The sequence below is a fragment of the Triturus cristatus genome, chromosome 3_1, assembly GCF_964204655.1.
Source record: "Triturus cristatus chromosome 3_1, aTriCri1.1, whole genome shotgun sequence".
NCBI lineage: Eukaryota > Metazoa > Chordata > Amphibia > Caudata > Salamandridae > Triturus > Triturus cristatus.
The window spans coordinates 39068186-39093373 of record NC_140583.1 but is presented as its reverse complement, the minus strand read 5'-3'; the positions used below and the strand labels follow the sequence as shown (position 1 = coordinate 39093373).

Below are 25188 nucleotides of genomic sequence, written 5' to 3'. Positions count from 1 at the left end.
CAAATCACCTATTCCCCCCCGCCGAGCAAAGATGAATGTGTCCTCGTGTAACACAACTGGTGCTCATGTAAAGCGCTCCGATACCCTCGGGTCGAGGTCGTGCTATAGAAAACTGCAAATGTAGCGCCAAGAAGCAGGAGCAGACTGAGCTTGTCCTGCCAGCCTCATAGACGTGCGCTCTGTCCAGTGTGAGGGAGAGAGGGGGGACACACAGCTCATGTGCCCCTACAGCTCTCATTTAGTTGTGCGCCCTTAAAAGCACAAATGTATCAAGCATTGACAAACCCAACAGGTGGGGCTTTCATTGCTTCTCTTTGTGTAATGCAAGCAGATGCAAGCTCATCTTTGATCTATCCCCCTCTTCTCTCTCGGTCTCCAATTTCCAGTCTACTATGACATTTATCAGGGACTGGATGAACCACAACCATCTTAAACTGAACCCTGATAAAACTGAGCTGGTTCTCACTGGTGGTTCGTCCAGTCCCTGGAACTCTCTTTTCTGGCCCCCCTCTCTCGGCCCTGCACCCTCCCCCTCCACCACTGTCAAAACACTGGGTGTCAAAATGAACAATCAGCTCACTCTTCACTCACACATTAGCTCCGTGGTCTCCTCCTGTTTCCTCACTCTTCGAACCATCCGCTCTGTCTCCCGCTTCTTCACCCCTCAGGCCCTCAAGACCATCATGGCCGCCCTGGTAATCTCGCGTTTGGACTACGCCAACGCTCTTTTTCATGGCATCCCTGCCTATAGTTTGCGTAGACTCCAAGCCATCCAGAACCAGGCGGCCAGACTGATATTTGGCCTCCCACGTTATCACCACTCCACCCCCCTCCTAAAGAAACTCCACTGGCTCCCCGTGAAACAACGTTCCCTCTTTAAAATCGGGTGCATGGTCTTCCAGGCCCGTCAGGGCACTGCCCCTGCTTTCATCACTTCACTCATCAAACCCTACGTCCCCGCAAGAAATCTCCGGTCCTCCTCCAAGTCCCTTCTTCTGATCCCCCGTTTCTCGCGCAAAAAGTGGGGTGGATCCAATTTCTCTACTCTGGCCCCTTCCTTCTGGAACTCTCTCCCTGATAACCTCCGCTCCGCAACTCAGTACCTTTCCTTCCGTGGAGACTTGAAAACCTTCCTATTTAGCCAGGCTTTCCCCGCCTAAATTTTCTCCCCGGTCTTCCTTCCCCTCAGCCACTGAACCTTCAGCGCCAAGAAACCGCAAGGTGTATGCTGCGCTTTATAAGCATTTTAAATTAGAAATTAGATGCCACAAAATTAAATCAAATCAAATGCAGGTGTCTAAACTTGGCTGCCGCACGTTTGCAATAAACATGTTTACATTATAAAACATTCACTGAGGCGGCTGCTTTACTAGTGGGGTTTTTAAATAGCAAGCCCTTCGTTGTACGGGACATTGTACGATTATTTGAGAAGGAGACGAGAATAAATCAACACCAAACCCTCCGATCACAAGCGCTCTGATCACAGGGACCTCAGACGCGTCACTCACGGGACTTACTACAACAGCTTTAAAACAAGCGCTCGCCATGACGTAGACTTTTGTCTTTTTCGCCCGTCCCACTTGGACGGCCTCGCCTGCTTTCCTTCTGAAGTAAAAGGTTTCTTATCTTTATGGGGCCATGTGTTTGGCCCCATAAAGATAGGAAACATTTTACTTCAGAAGGAACGCAGGCGAAGCCGTCCAAGTGGGATGGCTCAAAAAGCCGAACGAAAACGTCACAACAAACTCTTTTCCAAAAGCTGGCCACCGTTTAGCATAAACGGTGACACCAGCCAATGGAAAAGAGGGGCGAGACTTAAAGCCCCTTACAGAAAATACCTAAAAACGTTAAATCTCGCCAGCGAGACTGCGCATGTGCGCAGCCCACGCTAGCCGAGACCTAAAAAAGAGTCAAGATCCTGCCCTTTCGAACTGGCCCGAACTACCCGGTGCTCAGACCAGTCCAACACTGACAGTTCCATCATGTGGGTACTTTAAAAGAAGGTTCACTCCCACCCACTTAGTTATTCATAAACCTGTCAGGGCTGACCAATATCCTGCATCCTACCTGGGATTACTCCTGTCAACATCTGTGTCCTGGATGGTAATGGGGAGAGAACTTTGAACTCTGAACTGTGCTGTGTTTATAGAAAATAAATGGTGACGTATTTGGAAATAAAACACACATTACACTACTCCTGAGACTCTGGGAGGGTCGCAGATCTGAGGCATGAGCTCTTCAACCCTTCCTCAATTTGCAAATCCAGTTGGAAACATACAAGGACTAATAATACATTTTATAAAAAGGGGCTTTTTTGTACAAATAGCTCTTGATGCGACAATGCTGCAGAGGTGAAATTCTAGTTGTGAATATTGCTGAACTAAAAGACACTGCATGAGTGCTACAGCAGCTCGTGAGTCATTCTGTAGTACGAATCTGCACCAGGGGCAGGACGAAGTCCGCAGGCGGCTCTTTTTTACAAAGCAGGGGTAGGTGGGACAGAGTATGAAAACCCAAGGGCTTCCTGAGGGTAGAACAGTTGGAAAATGATGCTGTTGTGAGTTTGCAGGGATGATGGTGAGGGGGAGGTGAAAACCTGTTACCACTAGAAGTTGGAGGGATTCAGGGCCAAGCGTTGCACAGGCTTGAGCTCGGGGGTCTGCTACTGTTACATTGGTTCTGCCTTCCGGGGCAAGCTCCCCACCGATCTTTCAGAGACAGCTGAAGAACGCGCTCAATGATATCCGCTGTTCGGAGGAGGCGTGTGCCCCGTATGTTGGGACTGTAGGTGTTACATGGATAGCCACGCAGGTGGAACACTGATGGAACCCAGAGCTAGGCTGTGGGACCTGGGTAGGGGAGGGGCATGCCTGCAGGCTGTACCGCTACCTCTGCTACCGTGGCCTGGGGTTAATTCAGGATATTATTTTCTCATTATTCCGCTTTCATATCTACATCTACAACATGGGCGACGAGGATGTTTCATGTCTACAACATTGGCGACGAGGATGTGATAGTGTGAGCAACAGCTGCACTCATCTTCCTTGACATACACGTAATTCCCAGCTGAATTAGTTTGGTGGTCTAGAACCCCAACGAGGGTTACTCTGGTCCTGGAGCAGTGTCACTCACCATAGACAATGAAGGTCCATGTGCCACCTAGCGACGAAGATTTGCCAGCTGCCCCTGCTCTCTTTTCCTTGTTCTTGTTGGTATCGTCCTGGCTGTCCCCCGGACCACAGAATCGCATTAACGAAGGAAGGATGAGGCCATGCTGATGATATGTTACCTGTGAGAAAAGACGGAGAGGAATGAGAGGAGGACATGTGACATTCATTCAACACAGGCAGAGCAGTCCCTTGTGTAAGCCCTGGAGTGGCATAGCGGCAGACACCACCACCACTTTGAGCTCAGAGGGTGAGCCTTGGGAGCTCCGATATGTGCTGAAAGAAAGGACCAGTGTGAATACCTTGTAGATCAGGTCACACGCTCTTCTTTTTACATGACTTGCTTCCCAGAAGGAGCATGAGTACCAGGGCGGAGAGAAGGAGCAAAGATGTCTCAGAGGGAGCCTGGCTCCCGGAGCATGAGTACCAGGGCGGAGAGAAGGAGCAGAGATGTCTCAGAGGGAGCCTGGCTCCCGGAGCATGAGTACCAGGGCGGAGAGAAGGAGCAGAGATGTCTCGAGGGAGCCTGGCTCCCGGAGCATGAGTACCAGGGCGGAGAGAAGGAGCAGAGATGTCTCAGAGGGAGCCTGGCTCCCTGAGCGGCGGGAGAAGGAGAGAGAGAGGGAGGGAGAGAGGGAGAGAGGGAGAAAGGGAGAGAGAGAGAAAACATGTCTCAGAGGGAGCCTGGCTCCCTGAAGCGTGGGGAGATGGAGAGAGATAGGGAGGGAGAGAGGAAGAAAGAGAGAGAGAAAACATGTCTCAGAAGCAGCCTGGCTGCCAGATCAGGGAGAGAAACAGTAGAGTTCACCTTGACTGGCCAAGTGAATACAGTCCCTGTCATCTGCTTCCCTAACCCCAAGATGCTCAAAGAGATCTTAACATGGCTCCTCACAAACACTTGCAGAGACTTCACCCAAGCCCCCATTTCTAGCCAGCTGGACTACGGCAACGCACTCTATGCTGGAATCACAGTTCAACTGACTAGAAGACTTCAGACCATACAAAACTCTGCAGCAAGGCTCACCCTCAACCTCCCACCCCACACTCACATCGCCCCACACCTCACAGAGCTCCATGGTGTTTATGAGAAGACCTCTGGCAAAGGCAAGCACTTGTGATAGTTATAAGGAAAAAGTGTGTTTGTACAAAGTATAATAGACACCTTTCTTGTGCACACCTGGGTCTATTCTCTAGTCCTATTCCTGGGAACTGTAATCTCACTTTCTAGAATCTGCACATCATCCATTATCTGTTATCCATTAATATTTATTTATGGGATGTGTGTAACTTAATGGCTTCTTAGCAGAAGCGGAGAGGGGAAATCTCTGTCACTGTGCTGTGAAGAGATAGGTGCCAATTCGATATTTCTGGCTGTGTATATATTGTTTCTACAGTAATGTGATCATAAACGTAGACAATGACGAAAGCCTACTTATGTGAATGACAGCATCAGTAGAAAGTAGTGTACAGATGTGCGTATTAAAAGAGAAATACATGCCTAAGTTGTCTGAAATAATAGAATAGGAAGGCAGCAGAAGCGTACCGATAACCCCAGTATCCCCCGTGGAGCATGCGGGCCCCGAGCTCCTTGGGGCCACCTACTGCACTGTGCACCTGTGACAGGCCTGAATGGGTCCATTGTGTGTGGCGGGGGCCCTCCATGTAACTTGCAGGTGGGTCCCCTCAAGTTGTGCTACGCCTCTGAAAGGCAGCACAAAATGGAGTCAGGTTTAGGGGGAGGGAAGTAGACGCAGACATCAGTGGAATAGGGAAATATAATAAGACATAGCAGAAATGGAAAGTTACAGGCCCCTTTGTGAGAACACGCTCTTGAGAAAATGCAGACAAGGTAGCACAGGGGCACAAAATAGGTGAGAGTTTAGAGCTTGCAGGAGCGGTAGTCATGAAGGGTGTAGGGCGTGGTTGGATTTCAAAGAGACAAGTACTCACAAAAATGTATCTAAACCCTAGTGTGGCTCTTAGAGAATGTAGGCCAGGGGGACATTAAAGATAAAAATGAGAGATCCCCGGCTCTCACGAATACCAAATAGGTTAACCACTGGGCAGGACCTTTGGAGTACGTTTGACTACAAGGCTACCCAATCGTGATCCCGTTGACATTTGCATTCCCCTCTATTTGGGCGGAATTTTTCGATACCAGAGGAAGGGAGAAATGTATTCTCCCCACTGTTATTGATTTTATTGTTACTTTTGTCACAAAGGTTGCAGCTTCTGCACCTGCAACATTTATATATAGGTCAAGAAAAGGTTTTTGATCAACACCAGGGAGGGAATATTCACTGTGCCCTGACGAAAGCCCAGGAACATTTTTGGCCACAGTCTATTAGGGTCTTAGGACCATAACCTCCAAAGAAGACCCGTTTTTTAAACTATTTTTTATATCCACTTCATCTGCACCAATAAAGGGATATCTTAGGGGTGTAGTAGGATTTTTATCTTTAATATCCCCCTGGTCTACATTTCCTAAGAGCTCCCTGAAATACGGTTGAGCCCACCCTGACCTGACCTGAAGCATGACACCAATAGGGTGTGTGAGGGTTAAATAACAAAAGTAATTTCATCCTTTCTGCTTTTTGCGGTATACACCACCAAAAGGAGTTGAGAAGTCCCTTAGGAGCCACACTAGGGTTTGGATAAGTTTTTGTGAGTACAGTTTAAGTCGGGAGGAGGTATCCTCACCCCCACCTCTCTTACCCCTTCTTGTGAACAGTGGGGGGCTCTCCACTGCCACTGGTGGGTCACAGTTTCAAAGAGACAAGCCAAGGACGACTGGTAGTACAAGCGGTAGCGTTGATGTGCAGCTGGCTAACACGTGCACAATGATTGCATCCATTAACCACGTGATGCGCTGTGTTTAATAAAAGTAATACTCGTAATAGGTGTTGCGTTTGAACAGATGTGCTATCTAAATGCAAATATGTGACGTATTTACGCTTTGATCGAGTGTATAAACAAGCCTGGCCGCCTTTTGCAAGGTGACGGTCAGATGTTGGTTTCCTGGAGCTGGCCTCCCGTGTACGCTTAATAAAGTATATACTATATGCCAGTACAAGTGTCCCGCCTTTTATCTCCCATTTCTGCAACGGCGACTCTGCAAAATGCAGCTGCTGTCAGGGGCTTCTGTAAGCAGGGACGGGTCTTACATAAAGGAAGGTGAGATGACACTGTCCCCCATATAATGCAGGTGAGAAACACTGTCCTCCCAGCACACCCTTCGGAGTAGAAGGCGTCAGTATCTCTTCCAAGAGGCCAGGAGTTGGGAGGCTTCCAACAAACATCTGCCCAGTCTCTGCACACGCCTTTCAGATTTCAATCAGGCACCTCCCCCAACTCGCCACAAGCCACACGTCAGCCCGAGGCCCAAACGAGGCGGAATGTCCCATAGGACATCATAATCTCAGGTCATTTCAGTAAATATATGATACCTGTGTTATAGGAAATTGACAAAATTGGGCTATAACACCATGTTGTGTAATTCCGCATAGCAAACATGAAGTACAAACACACAGGAGCACAGAGAATGCCGCTGCCCGCGTCCCACGCAGTGGGACATCAGCAGGGCAGCTCTCTAGTGGCCGCCCGTCGCAGCCTTCCTCCTCCTTCTGCCTCGCGCGCGAGGCCACGCCCAGGGAGGAGATCTCCCAATGAGTGTGAGGTGGAGGCGGGCCATTAGGGGGGGCGAGGCTTGCCCCCCCCTACTTAGGCGTCCCTCTCGCCCAGTTCCTCCTCTGCTTCCTGCGCGCCGCTCCTGCCCGGACACGCAGACCCTGGGGGACAACAGGTACTGCCCGGTTCACATGGTCAGGGAATACCTGGCCTTACGCCCTGTGACCCCGGGTCCCTTCTTGATTCATGCAGATGGGTCCCCCCTCACCAAGTTTCAGTTCGACCGTATTCTTGGTGCCACCCTGTCCAAGGCTGGCCTTTTGGGGAGGGGGCGCAGATTCTCCTCGCACTCCTTTAGAATTGGCGCTGCCACTTCAGCGGCAAAAGCTGGCCTGGGCCCAGAGGGGGTAAAAGGGGTGGGGCGTTGGGAGTCCGATTGTTTTAAGAGGTATGTTCGCCCTTGATGCTGTATGTGCAGCTCCGACCCTTCGCACCCTGGGTCTGTTCCTTTTCGATGAACGTATCTAATTTTGTGTGTAATAAAGATACAACTACCTAAAAGCTGCTTCATCGTTTCATTGACAGGTCACCAGGTTTGGTTGATGGGACACTCCTACATCACGAGGCTGGAACGCTGGGCAACACACAGGAACTGGTCGCAGAATTTTGCTACCACACATTTCGTGTGGCTGGGCTCCCCGGGGATGAGATGGAGTGAAGCCCGGGGCATAATTGAACAGCGTCTGGCTGTTGTGGGGGTTCTGCCCTCGATTATTATCTTACACCTAGGGGGTAATGACCTGGTTTCTAGGGGAAGGAGGGCCCTGCTCCTGTCCATGCAAACTGACTTGCTAGCCATTAGCCAGGCTGGGGGGTCATGCGAAGTCTGGTGGTCGGAAATTGTACCCCGCAGGATTTGGAGGGGGGCTAGGTCCCCGGCAGCAGTAGAGCGGTCACGTAGAAGGGTCAATAGATCCATGCAGAAATTCATGGAGCGCAGGGGCATGGGCTTCATCAGACATGGATTGATCCAGGAGAAGGTTGAGGGGTACTACGAGAGGGACGGGGTGCACTTGTCCAGGGTAGGGATGGACATGTTCCTGCTTGACGTGCAAGAGGCGCTAGCTAACAAAGGGCATCAGTAACACCTATGGAGGGAAGGGGGGGCTCTGGCAGCGATGGTAGCCTCCCCAGAGCTGTGGCGGAGTTACAGGGCGATCCGGAGGCAGACGGGTACAGTAAGGGTACCTCTGCGACAGGCGGTACAGTAAGGGTACCCCTGTCCGGCACAGTAAGGGTGCCCGAGCCAAGGTCCACGAGCCGAAGAGGGTTCTGGGAAGACCGCGACGGCGCCCCGTTAGTCCTTCGGGCGGTTGGGGGGCCTGACCAACCGGGGGTGTGCCACAACACGCTCCGCCCCTGTCAGAAGGGGCGGGAGTAGGAGACAGATCACGTGACCCTGTGGATGATCTGAAAATAAATATGTGCCGCACTGCCGGGCATCGACCCACCGTGCGTGCTGGCTCACCAGGCGGGCGGAGCAGCGAGGGGCTGCTTGCCCTGGATCGCCCGTAAGATAACCCATTTATCGTCATACTTATGTTGTATGAAATAAACCTGCAGCAGTTCTTCACCCACAATGAAAGTGTCAGTGTAATCCTTGGGTGACGTCTGTGCATGCGTGTTGAATGAAGCGGATGACGGTGTGGTCACTATGCCCAGACCGAAGTAGCTTCTGCTTGCGACACGTGATTTTAGAGTTCTTTTTAGCGCGAGATGAACCCTTGCCTCTGACATGCATGTGGGGAAGCATTTCACGCTGACATATAAAGACAAAGGCAAGTTTTGCCTTTCTGTTAACTCTGTATCATTTCATGTACATTTTGTGAAAGTTTGTGGACTTATGCAAAAGCAGATTGAATTTCGCGCACCCCCATTCCCACCTCCCACCGTGCCCCCCTCATGATGCAGGGCTGGGCTTTGGAATAATGTAAGACCCCTGAAGATTCGAGTCCTTTGAGCTGCTCAGTGAATGACTTTGAAATACCCACCCCTTTCCCTCTCCCGCATCCAGCGTTAGTTCCCACCTTCCTTTCTAAGCTTCAAATGCGCCGTTAATAGCACAAGATGAAACGCGAACAGCCCCTGATGGGCTGCACATTGTGCAAAGTTCAACATTAGCCCTCTGGCAAATCTGTGCCATTTTATTCTTGTCACGATTTCCCTCTGCAAGACGGACGCTCCACAAAAGTAGGTTTGGCAGAAGCAGGCCCAAGCAGAAAGTCACTTCCGGCGGAACGACGGACTTGATACCCTCCACAGGGGGCAGAATCTGTAGACCAGGAAGATGTGACCCTCCACTTCCACATGTTCTACGCACGATTTGCCGTTACGGACAACTTTTCAGGAAGAAGTGCTCAAAAGAGTCTCCCCTAGACAGTCATTACCTCCTTCATTAAATTAGAACCACAATTGTATCTCACAACAGATTTAAAATCATCTTTAAGAGACAGATTTATGCCCTTACGTTTTGGGAGATACCCCTGAGAGGATGGAATCCCAAAATGGGAAGGAAATTGGCCCCCAAACAGTTGTAGGTCATGTGGTTTTTATAATGAATCTCTTACGCATATTGTATCCACTTTCCCGCAACTGTTAGAAGAGAGGAAATCTTTCTTGAAGTCCAACTTCAATGACGTAGGGGTGAGAACATGTCTCAAGCTATCATCACTCGTCTCTCTGGGAACCCGTCTCGTCTGACTGCAGTTTGTAAAGTTCATCCTTGTCGCAGAAAAAAAGCTAGTCTCAGAGTGCAACACCATGCTTGTCTAGACAATTAATAATTGGTTTTATAGGATAATTTTAGTTAGTTAAAAAAAAAATGACAAACCAAAAATGATGATGAATTATTTTATTGGGTATCACAAAACTTTGAAACGGGAAGTGCAATTTCATACATTGTTCTTGAGGTTTCATGAACTGCTTTGAAACAGGAGCTTAAAAATATTTTATTAGCTAGCAGTAACCGGGTAAACCCAAATATTGAATCAATTACTTGCTTATTAGGGGCCTGTTTCACATAGGGAGAATTTTTCTTTCATGCTGCCAGATCTAAGAAATTGCACAGTTGCACTTCAATTATTGCTGCTAGATGCGAGTCAATGCACACGTGCACTTCAATTATTGCTACTAGATGCGAGTCAATGCACAAGTGCTCTTCAATTATTTCTGCTAGGTGCGAGTCAATGCACACGTGCACTTCAATTATTGCTGCTAGATGCGAGTCAATGCACAAGTGCACTTCAATTATTGCTGCTAGATGCGAATCAATGCACAAGTGCACTTCAATTATTGCTGCTAGATGCGAGTCAATGCACAGGTGCACTTCAGATATTGCTGCTAAATGCGAGTCAATGCACAGGTGCACTTCAATTATTGCTGCTAAATGCGAGTCAATGCACAAGTGCACTTCAATTATTGCTGCTAGATGCGAGTCAATGCACACGTGCACTTCAATTATTGCTGCTAGATGCGAGTCAATGCACAAGTGCTCTTCAATTATTTCTGCTAGATGCGAGTCAATGCACACGTGCACTTCAATTATTGCTGCTAGATGCGAGTCAATGCACAAGTGCACTTCAATTATTGCTGCTAGATGCGAATCAATGCACAAGTGCACTTCAATTATTGCTGCTAGATGCGAGTCAATGCACAGGTGCACTTCAATTATTGCTGCTAAATGCGAATCAATGCACAAGTGCACTTCAATTATTGCTGCTAGATGCGAGTCAATGCACAAGTGCATTTCAATTATTGCTGCTAGATGTGAATCAATGCACAGGTGCACTTCAATTATTGCTGCTAGATGCGAGTCAATGCACAAGTGCACTTCAATTATTGCTGCTAGATGCGAATCAATGCACAAGTGCACTTCAATTATTGCTGCTAGATGCGAGTCAATGCACAAGTGCACTTCAATTATTGCTGCTAGATGCGAGTCAATGCACAAGTGCACTTCAATTATTGCTGCTAAATGCGAATCAATGCACAAGTGCACTTCATTTATTGCTGCTAGATGCGAGTCAATGCACAGGTGCACTTCAATTATTGCTACTAGATGCGAGTCAATGCACAGGTGCACTTCAATTATTGCTGCTAGATGCGAATCAATGCACAAGTGCACTTCAATTATTGCTGCTAGATGCGAATCAATGCACAGGTGCACTTCAATTATTGCTGCTAGATGCGAGTCAATGCACAGGTGCACTTCAATTATTGCTGCTAGATGCGAATCAATGCACAAGTGCACTTCAATTATTGCTGCTAGATGCGAGTCAATGCACAAGTGCACTTCAATTATTGCTGCTAGATGCGAGTCAATGCACAAGTGCACTTTAATTATTGCTGCTAGATGCGAGTCAATGCACATCTTCCGCCGAACCTAGCGGCGGATCAAGAGTAGGTTCTGGATCATGGATCTTAGGTTTCTGGAGGGACAGGCGTCTTGGACCGGTCATGGGACCCATGCAGTGCCGGGCTCTGTAGACAATGCAAAGTGCTTCAAAATGTGTTCTGTAGGTAGATGGTGTGAAGGTAAAGTAAGAGAACACATACCATGGCGATGGGGTGATAGGAATAAGAGTACATCTACCATGGCGATGTGGTGATAGGCAATAAGAGTACACCTACCATGGCGATGTGGTGATAGGCAATAAGAGTACACATACAATGGCGATGTGGTGATAGGCAATAAGAGTACACATACCATGGCGATGTGGTGATAGGCAATAAGAGTACACATACAATGGCGATGTGGTGATAGGCAATGCACCGGATGCAATATGACTGTGGGTCGATATGACTGTGGGTCGATATGACTGACCGCGACATGAGTGATGTCTACACCCAGGGGGCAGCACAGTGTTTTTTGGAGGCACACAGCCCTGAGGTATGGACAATGGTGAGCCCCTCTCTGAAATGAAATGGAAAACACGCATAGAGCGCAAACCATTGCCCAAAGGCGTCAAGGCGCTGAGGCGGACAGCAGATGCCCCTTCCCCCTCCTGCATGCTACAGTCACCCTGGATGGAAATGGTTGTTTTTCTGAGAGATGGTATTCACCAGACTGATAATGTACACCTGTCATTGATGGGCGGTACTGGGAGAGCGGCCCATCTTTTTAGAACTGTTGTGAGCAGTGGGGGCCGTGGACCCCTGACTACAAGGGAATATGGGGGGCGGGGGGCTCCTGGCCTTTGAAGCTCAGGGAGAGGCAGACAGTGAAAGAATAAACAAGCCTTCTCTCCAGGGTGCCGACTGCAAGAAAGAAATGCAAATGTGTGCAATTAGGTAATCAACAAATCGAAAGGCTGCTTCGGAGCTTTGAATGGCTTTAATTGATGGAGTCATTTGAGGCTCCTCAGAGACAAAGAATTGTTCTTTTTGTGAGGTAATGAAGGGGTGAGTTCGGTTTTGCATCCTTGCAATAGAAACTTATAAAAAGGATTACAATAGGTACAGTCTGATTGTGTGTTACTAAAATCTATAGGGCCAGATGTACAACCCTATTTTGCATGCGCAAACGGGTTTGCGAACCGTTTGCACATGCAAAATATCACAGGGCCATGTACACTTCCTAAATAGTGAGTTGCAATTTATTTTTGACCCGCTATCTAGGAATTACGAGTCGCTATTAGGAAGGGGCGTTCCCTTCCTAATAAAGACCCCACAGCCATGTATGAATGTTTTGCAACCGCGACGAAACACACGCAAATTACCACCCTTTTCAAGAGGGTGGTAATGCATTCGTAAATGGGAACCCCTTCACCTTTGCAAATGCAGGGGAAAATATTTTGCAGGGGCAGGCAGTGGTCTTTCAAGGAAAACGGGCTGCATTTAAAAAAACAAAAACTGCTTTATTGAAACGCTGTCCCAGACATGGTGGTCTGCTGAGCCCAGCAGGCCACCATCCCTGCGAGAGCCAGTCATTCCCAATGGGGTCGCAAATTGCGAGTGGCTCGTTAATATTCATGAACCTCACATTTTGCGACCCCATTGGGAATCGCAATCAGTGTCTCTGACACTGTAGTACATTGTAAATTGCGCCTCGCAATTTGCGACTCGCAATCGACCGCAAATTGCGGGGCGCAATTTACAAGGGTCGTACATCTGGCCCTTAAAGTTTTTATGCTCTTTTTTTAATCTTAAATACTAAGGGAGTTGGTCACAAAGGTAAACTTACACATGAGTAAATCTGCAAGTGTGAGTTTGCTTTTACACTTTGTAGTAATTGTACTGCTGTTGGCTATTCACCATTTATAAATGTAAATTTACTACAAAGTGTAGACGTACATGTCCCCTCACCCTGAACACAGGTGAAGGAGCCAAATGTCTGCGTGTGAATTTGCTATTTGCAACTTTTCACATGCAGGTGCAGATCTCCTCAACTGGGGTGAAGATCTCCATAGGGTAAAGTATAGGGAAAAGTTTAAACATTTATAAAGTGTATACGTTTATAATTATAGAGAAAAACGTAAACATTTATTACGTTTATACGTAAAAACAAAGGCAAATAATGTAATGTTAAATGCTAATTTAAATTAGTTAATATATTAAATGTAGAACAAAATGAGAATAATGCCACAGCGCTATCAGCTTAAATTTTAATTAATTTAAAAACAAATATTGAAATTATTAAATTAAGAATTAATTTAAAACATCACACCTAATGCAAAATGTTTAGATTTATTTATTATGTACTAAAAATACTTAAAGGTATATACAGTTTTAAATTAAATTAATTCAATATATTTTTTTTCTTAGAAATAAAGCATATCTTATGCTGGGTGTAAAATACAAATTTAAAATAAAGACTTGAATATGCACAGTGCTTTCAGTCGCAGGCTGGAACCTCGTAGCACTATACACGTCACTATTCTGACAGGACCACCCAGGATTCACTGCCTTCAGCGTCTGCACACGCTGCATTTCAATCAAGCTTTCATAACATATACGGGTGCATTTCCCACTGATTACTTTAACTTTCACTTAAGGTGTGGGCGTTAGATTTACATGCACTTACCTGAAGGGGAAAGACCAGCCAAGGGGTATATTCACAAGAACGTGTGCTAAACATCACCAAAAAATGTTAACGCAACTTTACACATCGCAGCCTATCGTGGGAAAATAACCCCGTGTCAACGTGGAATTCACAACAAGGCGGGACCATGCAATAGTCTGCAGGAACCGCAGACAATGTCCGCGATACAACCACCTTGACGGAGATAAAAACACAAACCACAACACCAAAAAACCGATGGGCCAAAGCGCGAAAAGAAAACAGTAACAAACAGCGCGAGGGCAGCAATACACACGCGTAATGCGGGAAAAAGCACAAGAACAGCACACGGAAAATGCCACAGAAAAAAAACATCAACAGCGGGGTACCACGGATGCACCCAGACCGACTGCAGAGGACAACATGTACACCACAACATCCAAGCACCGTGGAATAACAGAACCGACAGCCACACCGCATTAAAGAGACCAGTGGTAGACAAATCAGAGCCGCAGGAGTGACTCGCCCACCGTGCAGCATACGCACATAAGCAGAAGTGCACCTCGACATTGACAACATCCCCGTATAAACAGCAACCCCTCCACAAGAGAACACAGGACACTACAGATTCCGCAAATGTTCACACCATGGCAAATCACATCTGAAACGGCAGGAATATGGAAGATGACAATGTACAAGTACAACCTGTAACCTGCAAACATGTTTTAATCACACATACAGCACTATTGGACATCCTCAATTGTCCCACGATTGCCATGGACTGCCACAATGTGATGTGCTCATGAGAAGTAAGTGTCAATGAAGGAGTTCCTACGGGCCATTCCTGCCGCAGCTGCAGTGAATGTGGGCCACCTGCCCCATCGTCACCATCATCGTCTGGTATTTCTGCAACTGGGATTCATGGGGCATTGGTGCGAACACAGACGTTGTGCAACACACAACATGCAACGATCATCTTGCACACAATGTCTGGGCTGTACAGGAGCTTTCCCTCTGTGACATCCATGCACCTGAAACATGACTTCAACATGCCAAATGTGCGTTCAATGATGCCCCTGGTGCGTATGTGGGCTGCATTGTACTGCCTCTGAGCGGGTGTGTTCAGGTCTCGGAGGGGTGTCATCATCCAAGGGCACAGTGCATATCCTTGATCACCTGTGACAGTGCAGGGAGGAAAGAGTCAATACTTGGTTCGGCAGGATGTGATGGCAGGCCCACCAATACAGTGATGCCTGTGCTGGCTGTGTGTGGGGTGAGTGTAAGCCAGCCCTCAGGGAGTAGCTGGTGCTGGCAACAACTCCAACAGTCATCAGGCACTCAGTAATGCAATGTCAGTACAACAAGGGGGAATGACTCGAGTCGCACAGGGCTAGTGGCCCCAGATGCACAGCGGCCGACACGGGCCGACCGACCTGGGACGCTGACCTGCAGGAGACTGGGGTAGGATCATGAGGGCACAGCAGGGTCTCGTATGTGTCATATGTGCCTTCTGCGGAGTGTCACAGGGGAGAATGGGGGGCCTACCCCCAGGGCATGATGCAGAGGGCACATGCCAGCTGTGTCTGGCAACATGGCGCATGCGAATGCCACAGACCCAGGCCCGACACCAAATAGATTCCTGCCCGTTGCTGATGAAAACCCCCATGCCACAGGCTCAGACACCGACAATGTTCTGCCGGTGGATGACGGACACTCATGGCACACAGGGTTAGTGGCATCACGTGTCGCAGGCCTGCTTAATGGAATTATGCCACACTGATCGAAGGGAGTCTGGTGCTGTGGCTGCTGCCACGGACTTGGGGTCACTGCCATTCGGGACTCAGGACACTGTTCCACATGTGGGACATACTGGTCCGAAGAGGACGCCGGTGGAGCATGTCAATAAGTAAGGAGTGATGTGGGCCAGCGTCGGGGGGGTCAGCGATGGACTGCGGAGGCTGCTAAGCTCGCGTGACTTGGGCCTGGAGCTTGCACCGGCACGTGTTGGGCCCTCTTCGACACACGATGGTGTCGGCAGCTGAGCAGTGCGGCTGTGGTGCGCTGGGGCGGGAAGGCCTGGTCTGTGCATCAGTGTCCTGGGATGCAGCAGGCGCACAGGGTCGCAGGCCCCGCTGCTCACGGCGTCGGCCTATTTCAGGCCGTGCGGCGCCGCACTGTCAGTGATGTTGGCCTTCCCGGGAGTGGACCATGCCCAGCTCAATGGGGTTTGTCACCCCACCCCTGCGCAGCCCTGGCATACTCAGGGCCAACCCACTACGCTCACGCACACAGGGGGGGACGCAGCGTGCGACACTTCCGCTATCTGTTCCACGGCCGGGGTGGCATTGTAACTTCCACTGCTCACTACTCTCCAGTCACCAGCAGTTGTGTTCTGCATGGACATTTCTGTGGTTTGCATAGCCATGTCTGTCCTGCACATCCATGCCTAACTTCTCATTGTGTACATTCACATTCATGGGTCACATGCATCCTCGCACATGGCTGCATTCCGCATCTCCACACGTTCAGCTGTTGTGTGGCTGTGGTGCCATGTAATGTCTGTATTGGGTGCAGGGGTAGTCCAGGATGACCATGGAGTGGTGTTGTCATGTTTAGTAGGTGGTCGTGTAGTTTGACATGTTGTATGTGGTTTGATCACGTGTGCATTCCCACAGTTGTGCGTTGTGTGTTGGTGGATTTGGGGTGTGTGATGTGTTGATTTGGCACTTACCAACGAGCAGTCCCGTTCCATATGTGCCATCCTGGATGCGCTGGTTGATGATGAACTGTCAGAAGATCAAGGAATCATGCACACTGCCAGGGTAGTTGGCAACGACATTGGTGAAGAGTCCACTATTGCCTGCACATTGATAGAATGCTGATGCTTTCTGTTGCGGTAGTGGTGTGCAGTATCCGCAGGGGGCACAAGTGGGACATGTGTGCAGTAGATTGACCCCGACACGGCCGGGAATAGAAGCCTTGCTTTGTCTCCAGCTGTTCCTGCGCAGTGTTGGGGAAATGAAGGTACTGGGGTATGAAGCTGAGGATGGCATCCAGGACAGATGTGATGAACTTTCATAGGGCTGGCTGTGAGACCCCTCCGACTCGGGCAGTTGTTGGTTGGAAGGTACCAGAGGCCAACAGATGCAGCGCAGGCAGTAGCTTTGTCTGCGTAGGGATGTTGGTTGTTCGCTGTGTAGGTACCGTCAGCCTGTGGGCAAAGTGCGTCATGATGCGGAGGATGGTTGCCCTTTTGAGCCTGTAGTGGGCAATGACTTCCGTGGGCGTTAGGTCTGTGAGAGTGGTGTGTTTTCGGTACGTCCACTGTGTTGCTCTGCGCTGCCTCTGTGGTGGTCCGGGGCGTGGAAAGGGCTGGTTTGGGTCCAGGGGGTGGTGGAGGTCCAAGGGGTGGTGGGTGTTGTGGCTCCGTTGGGGCTCCGACCTCCGTGGCGTTGTTTGTTCTTCGGGTGTGGCTGTGTGCGGGGTTTCGTTGCCTACTGCAGGGAGTAGTCCGTCTTTACATCTGCTTGAGGCAGGTGTTAAATACCTGTGGCTAACGCTGGTTATCGCATGGTTTTGACTAGCATCGCGGATCTGGCAGTTCGTTGTGAAAGTGGTGTTGTGGTTTTTTCGTGTGTTTTTGCACAGGAACGCCTACTTTCATCTCATTAGTGTTAGTTGGTGTTGTCCACTGTGGTGTTACATTTTGGGGCAGTTATCGCATGAATACTGGCAATGTCTTCAGTTATACCGGATTGTGAATGGGGTGTTAATTCTATCTCCACTTTTGTGTGTTTAATGTGGCGATAGATTGGTGATAGCTCCTTGTGAATATCCCCCCCAAGTGTTTGCGAAATATTATCTTCTTTTGAGTTACGCCTATGGTCATGCCCCCACAATCACTGACCCCGCCCCATTGCACTAAGGCTAACAGCTCTCACAGTTCTTTTATTTACACGCTCTGCAACCACTGATGGTGATCGATCAACTAAACCTGGATAGTTGACGAGCTGCAAAATCCAGGCTGATGAGCTCAGTTCCTTCTGAAGTAGCTTCAATGAAGTGAGAGATGTGCTGCAGATCGGGGCAGCCGGAGGTTTGGAACCGGTCAGAACTGGAACCGAAAGGAGCCCTGGCAGAACATGATGAACCAGCACCTCTGCCTAGAATCAGCCCAGTCTTTCCACTAGACTGGAAACCGTATCCTACCTACCCTATTAAGTGAAGCGCCCTGATACCCTCTAGGATCTTGTTTGCACTGTACAAAACTTTATAAATAAATAACAGTAGGCGTTACCATACCTTAAGGGAGGTAAGGCATAGTAGGCCCACCGAGTTCTAGTAAAGAACTCCACCAGGCTTTGTAACCAGGTGAAGCCATAGATTTCGGTTTGGTTGTGCAACCCCTTTCTCTTCTACAGCTCCCTTCCCCCTCCCCCCCCCCCCCAAAAACACTACAGGTGATGGTCGTGACTGCCAGGGCTATGGTCATGAACAGAGCCAGCTGATGAGCTGAGTCGGGGAGGCTGGACAGGCAGGCGGCCCCTCCTGGCTCCAGTGGTATTGTTCAGCCCCATCCAAATCAATTTTCAAATTTAATTCTCACTTTTTCTACAATGTAAGTTCTTTTAGGGCAGGGATCTCCAACCTGGTCAGTAATAAGCGCTACTTATGTTTAATGAAAGTCCTCCTGAGCTACTAATGTTATGAGTTATGATAGTGGCCATATCAGATGAGATACATTACTGGTCTCCGTACGCAGGATGGCTCGCAGGGATCACATCAGTGCTTCAGCAGGGTTGCCGGCAGCAATGTTAATAAGCCTTTATCAATTTGGAATGTCCCTCCATGGATAAGACATAACCCGTAGCTGCAATGCTCCTGGCACCAAGGCATTCATACTAGTAGTACGCATCCCTAGTGCCACCTGATCTATTACTCAAATATCAGCCTTAAATATATTTTGGACACTATGAGGTTTCAAAATACACACACACTGTTGTCTTGAATACAAGCTTTTGAGTTTTGGTCAACATACACTAATGCAACAAAACAAAAGCGTCTAATTTAGTAGGTTGGACTACATACAGGAGCTTCTCGTCCGAGGAGCCTGTTTTAGGGTCTTCTCAAATAGTGGATCTGCCTTTGAATCCCACTTGGTAAATGGTTAAGTCCAGTTAAAAGGGACCTAGACTGTGGGAACTCCAGCTGACCAGTTAAACTGTTTTTTGCCTAATCCAGTACCAGTATGCACATTTTGGACATACACTCAAGGGCTATGGAGAGGTTTCAGGTGGAGTCATGCCAAACAGCAGCTTCTTCCCCCAATGGAGGAGGTGGGACCCAAGGAGGTGGTGGAGGCCTTGCATAAAAGCTAAAAAAGAAGAGACCAAAGGACTCCATCATTGGATCCTGATCACGTGGCCATGGAGAGTTCTCACCTGTTGTCTGAGATGAACACTTGACGATGTCGGCCACTAATGGCCTCCAGCAGGCGGCGCCTGCTGCACCGTGATGCTCTCTGGGGGTATTGCTTGGGTGTGATGCACACCTGTTTAAATCCCTGCACTGCTGTTCTTGGTCTCTACCTCCATTAGGTTCATTTTATTAGATATGGTTTCTGTTTTGGGAGGGGGGACGGATGGACGGGGTGATGCAGTACACACGACTGCTCTGTTGGCGTCGAACTCTAGTTGCACCACGACAGGTACGTCCCGTTCAATAAGCATAGCGAGGTGTTGCAGGTGTGGGGGAGGTAAAAGGGTTTTGCTTATGGTTCTGTTTTCTGTTCAGGCGCGAAGGCCATGCCTGTTGGCTAATGAAGCATAGGTAGGACATAGACACACTACACAGTTCCAACCAGAGGCACACGTGATCCCCATCAAATACCTAGTTGCACACAGACCTATATAGTCCCAACTAAACTCACACTTCTGTCATGGAACGTTAATGGAATGTAAGATAAAATAAAGAGAGGGGCAGTGCTTAAAGCGACCGTCCGGACCAACGCTCCAGGAAAGCCATCTGATGGGTACTTAACGCTCCTTCCTAGCCCATAGAGGCTACATTCAGGCGTATGCTGTAATAAAGAATGACCCCCTACAGATACTTTAAGGTCCAAGAGGAAGGGGGAAAAAAAACAGAAGAATTGCAAACAAACAACCTCTTTCTAGACCTATATTACTTTGAAATTCACCTGATAAGGTTCCACCCCGCCACAAAAGATCAGAGAAATCAGGGACCTCAAACCATTTCAAATACATACAAAAACAATCATAAACTCATTTTTTTAATTATTATTATTGATACTTTTTTTATAAGTATAAATTATTTACTACTAACACAGTTTTCATCATCAATTGTTAATAGAATGTATACAATTACACAAGTTACTTATATACAAATTCATTAGCAACCATTACTTTATGCAACAAAAACAGTAAATACAAAAACAGAAATTGTTATAAACAAATTAGTCACAAAATTTCACAACCCCACAGCTACCGGCCATCATCCATTGACACCGCACTCTCTACTACATTCAATCTTCACACATTAATTAAAAACCAACATGAGATTAAAAAAAGAATATATATCGGGGGTCTAAGAATAATTAACTAGAGATGGAAGCAGATATAGACTGTTTCAGATTATATTGTATCTCCAGGGAGTGGTCCCTGGCTTGGTGGCTCCAATCTGGACACCGACACCGCAGTAGGCTGCAGCCTTTGTGAGACACACGGAATCCCGCTCCTGGTCGTCGTCGACGCCTCCTGGACCTCGTGGCTGAAGAGTCAAGACACCCGTGAACTACCTGAAAACACCCGATGACTGTGGGCATTCATCTTCATTGCCCCGGGTCACTGGCAAGTGACTTTGAACACTGTCTCCTCTGCTTTCAGGTCTTCCTTCTTCTGAATCCAGCCTTGGATTCCACCGGACTCTTCTTCTGTCTTCACAAGCAGCAAGTCTTCTTCGGCTTCCATTGAAAACGACGCCGCTACCCGACACCAAAAGACACCTATGCACCCGGCTTCCGTGGGTGAAGTAACTCCAGCACTACGGTGCTCCTGTGGGTGTTGGCTCTAGAACTACTTACCCTCTAAGTGACTTGCTTGTAGACTCTCCCGAAGTATCCTTAAACTCTTAATTTCCAACCGCGACTTGCACCATTGAAGTCAATGGGGATTCGCGGCTGTGTTAACACACTTTACTTACCTGCCTTGGGTGGTTTCGTCAGGCCCCAACGCTTCTGAAGGCCCTAGGCCTTGTCCCTTTGCAAGTCGTTATCTCTAAGTCTCTTTTTTAGTATATGGTCTGGTACAGGAGGAATTCTCCCTAAGAGAATTGACAGAGTGGAGGAAAGGCCTTGGTCCCTTTCTACGAGTCTGACCACTCTTATCACTTTGGCAGAGAATCTGCCCACCAGAGGAGATCCTACTTCCCTTGAAGGGAGACCTTATCTGACAGAATGTATAAACTGCTTGCAGTATGAGGAAGCAAAGTTTGCCCGCAGAACCAAGCAGTTGTTATTAGACAGAGAAGCCTTTGAGCTCCAGAGAGCTTCTAGAAGAGAGGGGTTAGAACCCCCTGGTGGCAGCAACAGTGTCCCTAGAGGCAGAGAATATATTTCAGACCACAGGAACCTGAGCAAGGTTGTTCCTCCCTACCAGAGTGGGGATGATATCCACAAGTGGATAACTGTTATGGAAAGGGCCTGTAGAGTACAACAGGTCCCCCAAAAGCAGTGGGCAGCAATCTTGTGGCTCTCCTTTTCAGATAAAGGTAGAGACAAGCTCCTCACTGTTAGAGAAGAGGATGCTGATGACTATGAAGTCCTAAAGAGTGTACTGATAGATGGGTTTAGCTTAACCACTGAGCAGTACATGTTGAAGTTCAGAGACACCCGGAAAGCACAGACTCAGGACTGGACTGACTTTGTAGATTGTGCAACCAAGGCTCTGGAGGGTTGGCTGGTTGGCAGTAGGGTTACTGATTTCAAGGGATTGTTTAATCTAATGATGAGAGAACAGATCCTTAATAATTGACAGAACCAGTTGTTGCATCAATACCTGGTGGACTCAGATCTGACCTCTCCCCAAGAATTGGGAAAGAAGGCAGACAAGTGGGTAAGAACCAGGGTGAGGCAGAAAACCCAGAACCAAGGGGTTGACACAAAGAAGCAGGATTCTAAGGGCTCTGCGAAAGGTGGGGATAAGTCAAAAGACCAGCAGTCTTCACAAGGGCCCCAAAAATCTGCATCTGGTGGGGAGTCACAATCCAACAAGGGAAAAGGCCAAAAGAAGCCCTGGTGCAAATTCTGTAAACAGAAAGGGCACTGGACTTCTGACTGTAACAAGTCCAAAGACCAAACCACCACCATTCCTACCCCTAAGGCAACCGTTCCCCCTAGTTCAGCTACTGGTGGAGGTGGTAGAATAAGGGTGTAGTAGGGTTGACCCTGGGTTCTGAAGTGGACTCTGGCCTAGTCAGAGTACCCACTCAGGCATTGCTGATTTGTCATGGAGACATTGATATGTCCTTCCTAGTGAGCCCCAGTAACCTGGGCAAATACAACAGCAGCCTGTAATAAATGGCAAACAGGCTTTGGCATTTAGGGACACAGGTGCTAGTGTCACCATGGTGGCAGAGGACATTGTGGACCCTGAACAGATCATCCTGGGCAAAATGTACCAGGTGACCAATGCAAGCAATGCCAGGACCTACCATAGTCTGGCAGTTGTGAATTTCTCCTGGGTAGGGGTAACTGATCTTGAGACTTCAGCCTGGTCTGAAGTAGAGTTATGGACTCATGCTGAGATGTTGAGCATCCCTGCAGAGGTATTTGCTGTGACCAGGTCACAAGCCAAAATGCATAACACTGAACCAGCTCTGGATCCTGAAACAGTGGACCAGATGCTTCCCAAGAAGAGGAGTAGTAGGGTTAAGGCAGTGCCTTCCCCTCTGTCTCAGATCACAGATTCACCTCTTGAGGGAGGAGAAGCAGATCTTGAAGAAGGAACTGCCCCATAGAGACTTGAGCCTGATCAGGTTGAGTTCTTAGGGGCAGGGGCCCCTTCTAGGGAAAATCTGAGTAAGGAGCAACCGTGCTGCCCCTCTCTTGAACCCCTCAGACAGCAGGCTGCTGGGAGTGCTTGTGTGTCCTATAAAGTTTATTGGGATGATGGACTCCTATATTCTGAGGAAAGAGATCCAACCCTTGGAGCCACCATGAGGTTGGTAATACCTCAGAAGTTTAGGGGGTTCCTCTTGACCCTAGCACATGATATCCCTTTGGCAGGTCACTTGGGCCAAAACAAGACCTGGGACAGGCTTGTTCCACATTTTCATTGGCCACATATGTCAGAAGACACCAATGAGTTTTGTCGCTCCTGTGTCACCTGTCAAGCCAGTGGCAAGGCAGGTGGCACAAGAAAGGCCCCCCTGATACCACTACCTGTGGTTGGGGTACCCTTTGAAAAGGGTAGGGATTGACATTGTTGGTCCCCTTGATCCTCCAACTGCATCTGGGCACAGATTTATCCTGGTGGTAGTGGATCATGCCACCAGGTACCCAGAGGCAATACCCCTGAGGACCACCACAGCCCCTGTGGTGGCAAGAGCCCTCATTGGAGTTTTCTCCAGAGTGGGTTTCCTGAAGGAGGTCATCTCCGACAGAGGTAAGAACTTCATGTCAGTATATTTGAAAGCAATGTGGAAGGAGTGTGGTGTAACTTATAAGTTCACCACCCCCTATCACCCACAATGCAATGGGTTGGTTGAACGTTTCATCAAAACCCTGAAGGGAATGATTAAAGGACTCCCAGAAAAGCTTAGGCGGAAATGGGACCTTCTTCTTCCCTGCCTTTTGTTTGCATACAGAGAGGTTCCACAGAAGGGGGTTGGTTACAGCCCATTTGAGCTTTCTGTTTGGACACCCTGTAAGAGGTCAATTATGTTTGGGAAAAGAGGGATGGGAGTTACCTCTCAAACCCCCCAAACAGGATGTGACGGACTATGTACTTGGTCTGCGCTCCAGGATGGCCGAATACATGAAGAAGGCAACCAAAAACCTGGAGGCCAGCCAAGAATTACAAAAAGCTTGGCATGACCAAAAGGCTGTGCTGACTGTGTACCAGCCAGGACAGAAAGTGTGGGTGTTGGAGCCTATGGCCCCAGCAGCCCTCCAAGACAAATGGAGTGGCACCCATACAATAGTTGAGCAAAAGGGAGAAGTCACCTATCTGGTGAGTCTTGGAACTCCCAGGAGCCCCCTGAGGGTGCTCCATGTCAACAGATTGAAACCATATGTTGACAGGGCTGACATGGGCTTGCTCATGGCAACTGATGAGGAACAGGAGGAGAGTGACCCTCTCTCTGACCTGCTCTCACAGAACCCTGATAATGGGTCAGTAGATGGTGTTGCTTTGGCAAGCAGCCTCACTGACCATCAACAAACTGAGTGCAGACAAGTTCTGCAACAGTACAGACATATGTTTAGCCTGACCCCTACTCAGGCTACCTGGTGCACCCATGAGGTGGACACTGGGGACAGTCTGCCTCTCAAGAGTAAAATCTACAGGCAACCTGACCATGTCAGGGACTGTATCAGGACTGAAGTCCAGAAAATGTTGGAGTTACGTGTAACTGAGCCTTCAGATAGCCCCTGGGCTAGCCCAGTAGTCATAGTACCCAAGACTCATACCCAGGGTGGTAAGAAAGAAATGAGGTTTTGTGTAGACCACAGAGGCCTCAATGCAGTCACCAGGACCAATGCCTATCCTATTCCAAGGACAGCTGAGCTGATTGATACTTTGGCCTCAGCCAAATATCTCAGCACATTTGACCTAACAGCTGGCTACTGGCAGATCAGGTTAGCTGATAATGCAAAAGCCAAAACAGCATTTTCGACACCTAGTGGGCACTACCACTTTGTGGTGATGCCTTTTGGATTGAAAAATGCACCTGCCACTTTTCAGAGGTTGGCGAACAAAGTTTCTGGCAGGGATGGAAACTTATTGCTCAGCTTATCTAGATGATATTGCTGTCCTGGCAGGATCACCTGGTCCACCTCAGAAATGTTTTGGAGGCTCTGCAGATAGCAGGCCTCACTATCAAGGCCACTAAGTGCCAGATAGGGCAGAGTCAGGTTGAGTACCTGGGCCACCTTGTAGGTGGGGTGCAGGTTCAGCCTCTACAGAGCAAAATCCAAACCATCATGGACTGGGTTGCTCCAACCACCCAGACACAGGTGAGAGCCTTCTTAGGCCTGACTGGGTACTATAGGAGGTTTGTGAAGGGATATGGATCTATAGTGACCCCCTTGAATGATGTTAC

General features: G+C 48.5%; 1 protein-coding gene across 1 annotated transcript in view; it reads right to left on the bottom strand.

Annotated features, from left to right (window-relative positions):
• The window catches only part of CHST1 (carbohydrate sulfotransferase 1), a 224160-nt gene that overhangs the window by 63098 nt on the left and 135874 nt on the right, over positions 1–25188 (bottom strand). The window contains exon 2 of the mRNA XM_085646716.1: positions 3133–3289. The gene's annotated coding sequence lies outside the window, so the exon portion shown is untranslated. The remainder of the gene's footprint in view (positions 1–3132; positions 3290–25188) is intronic.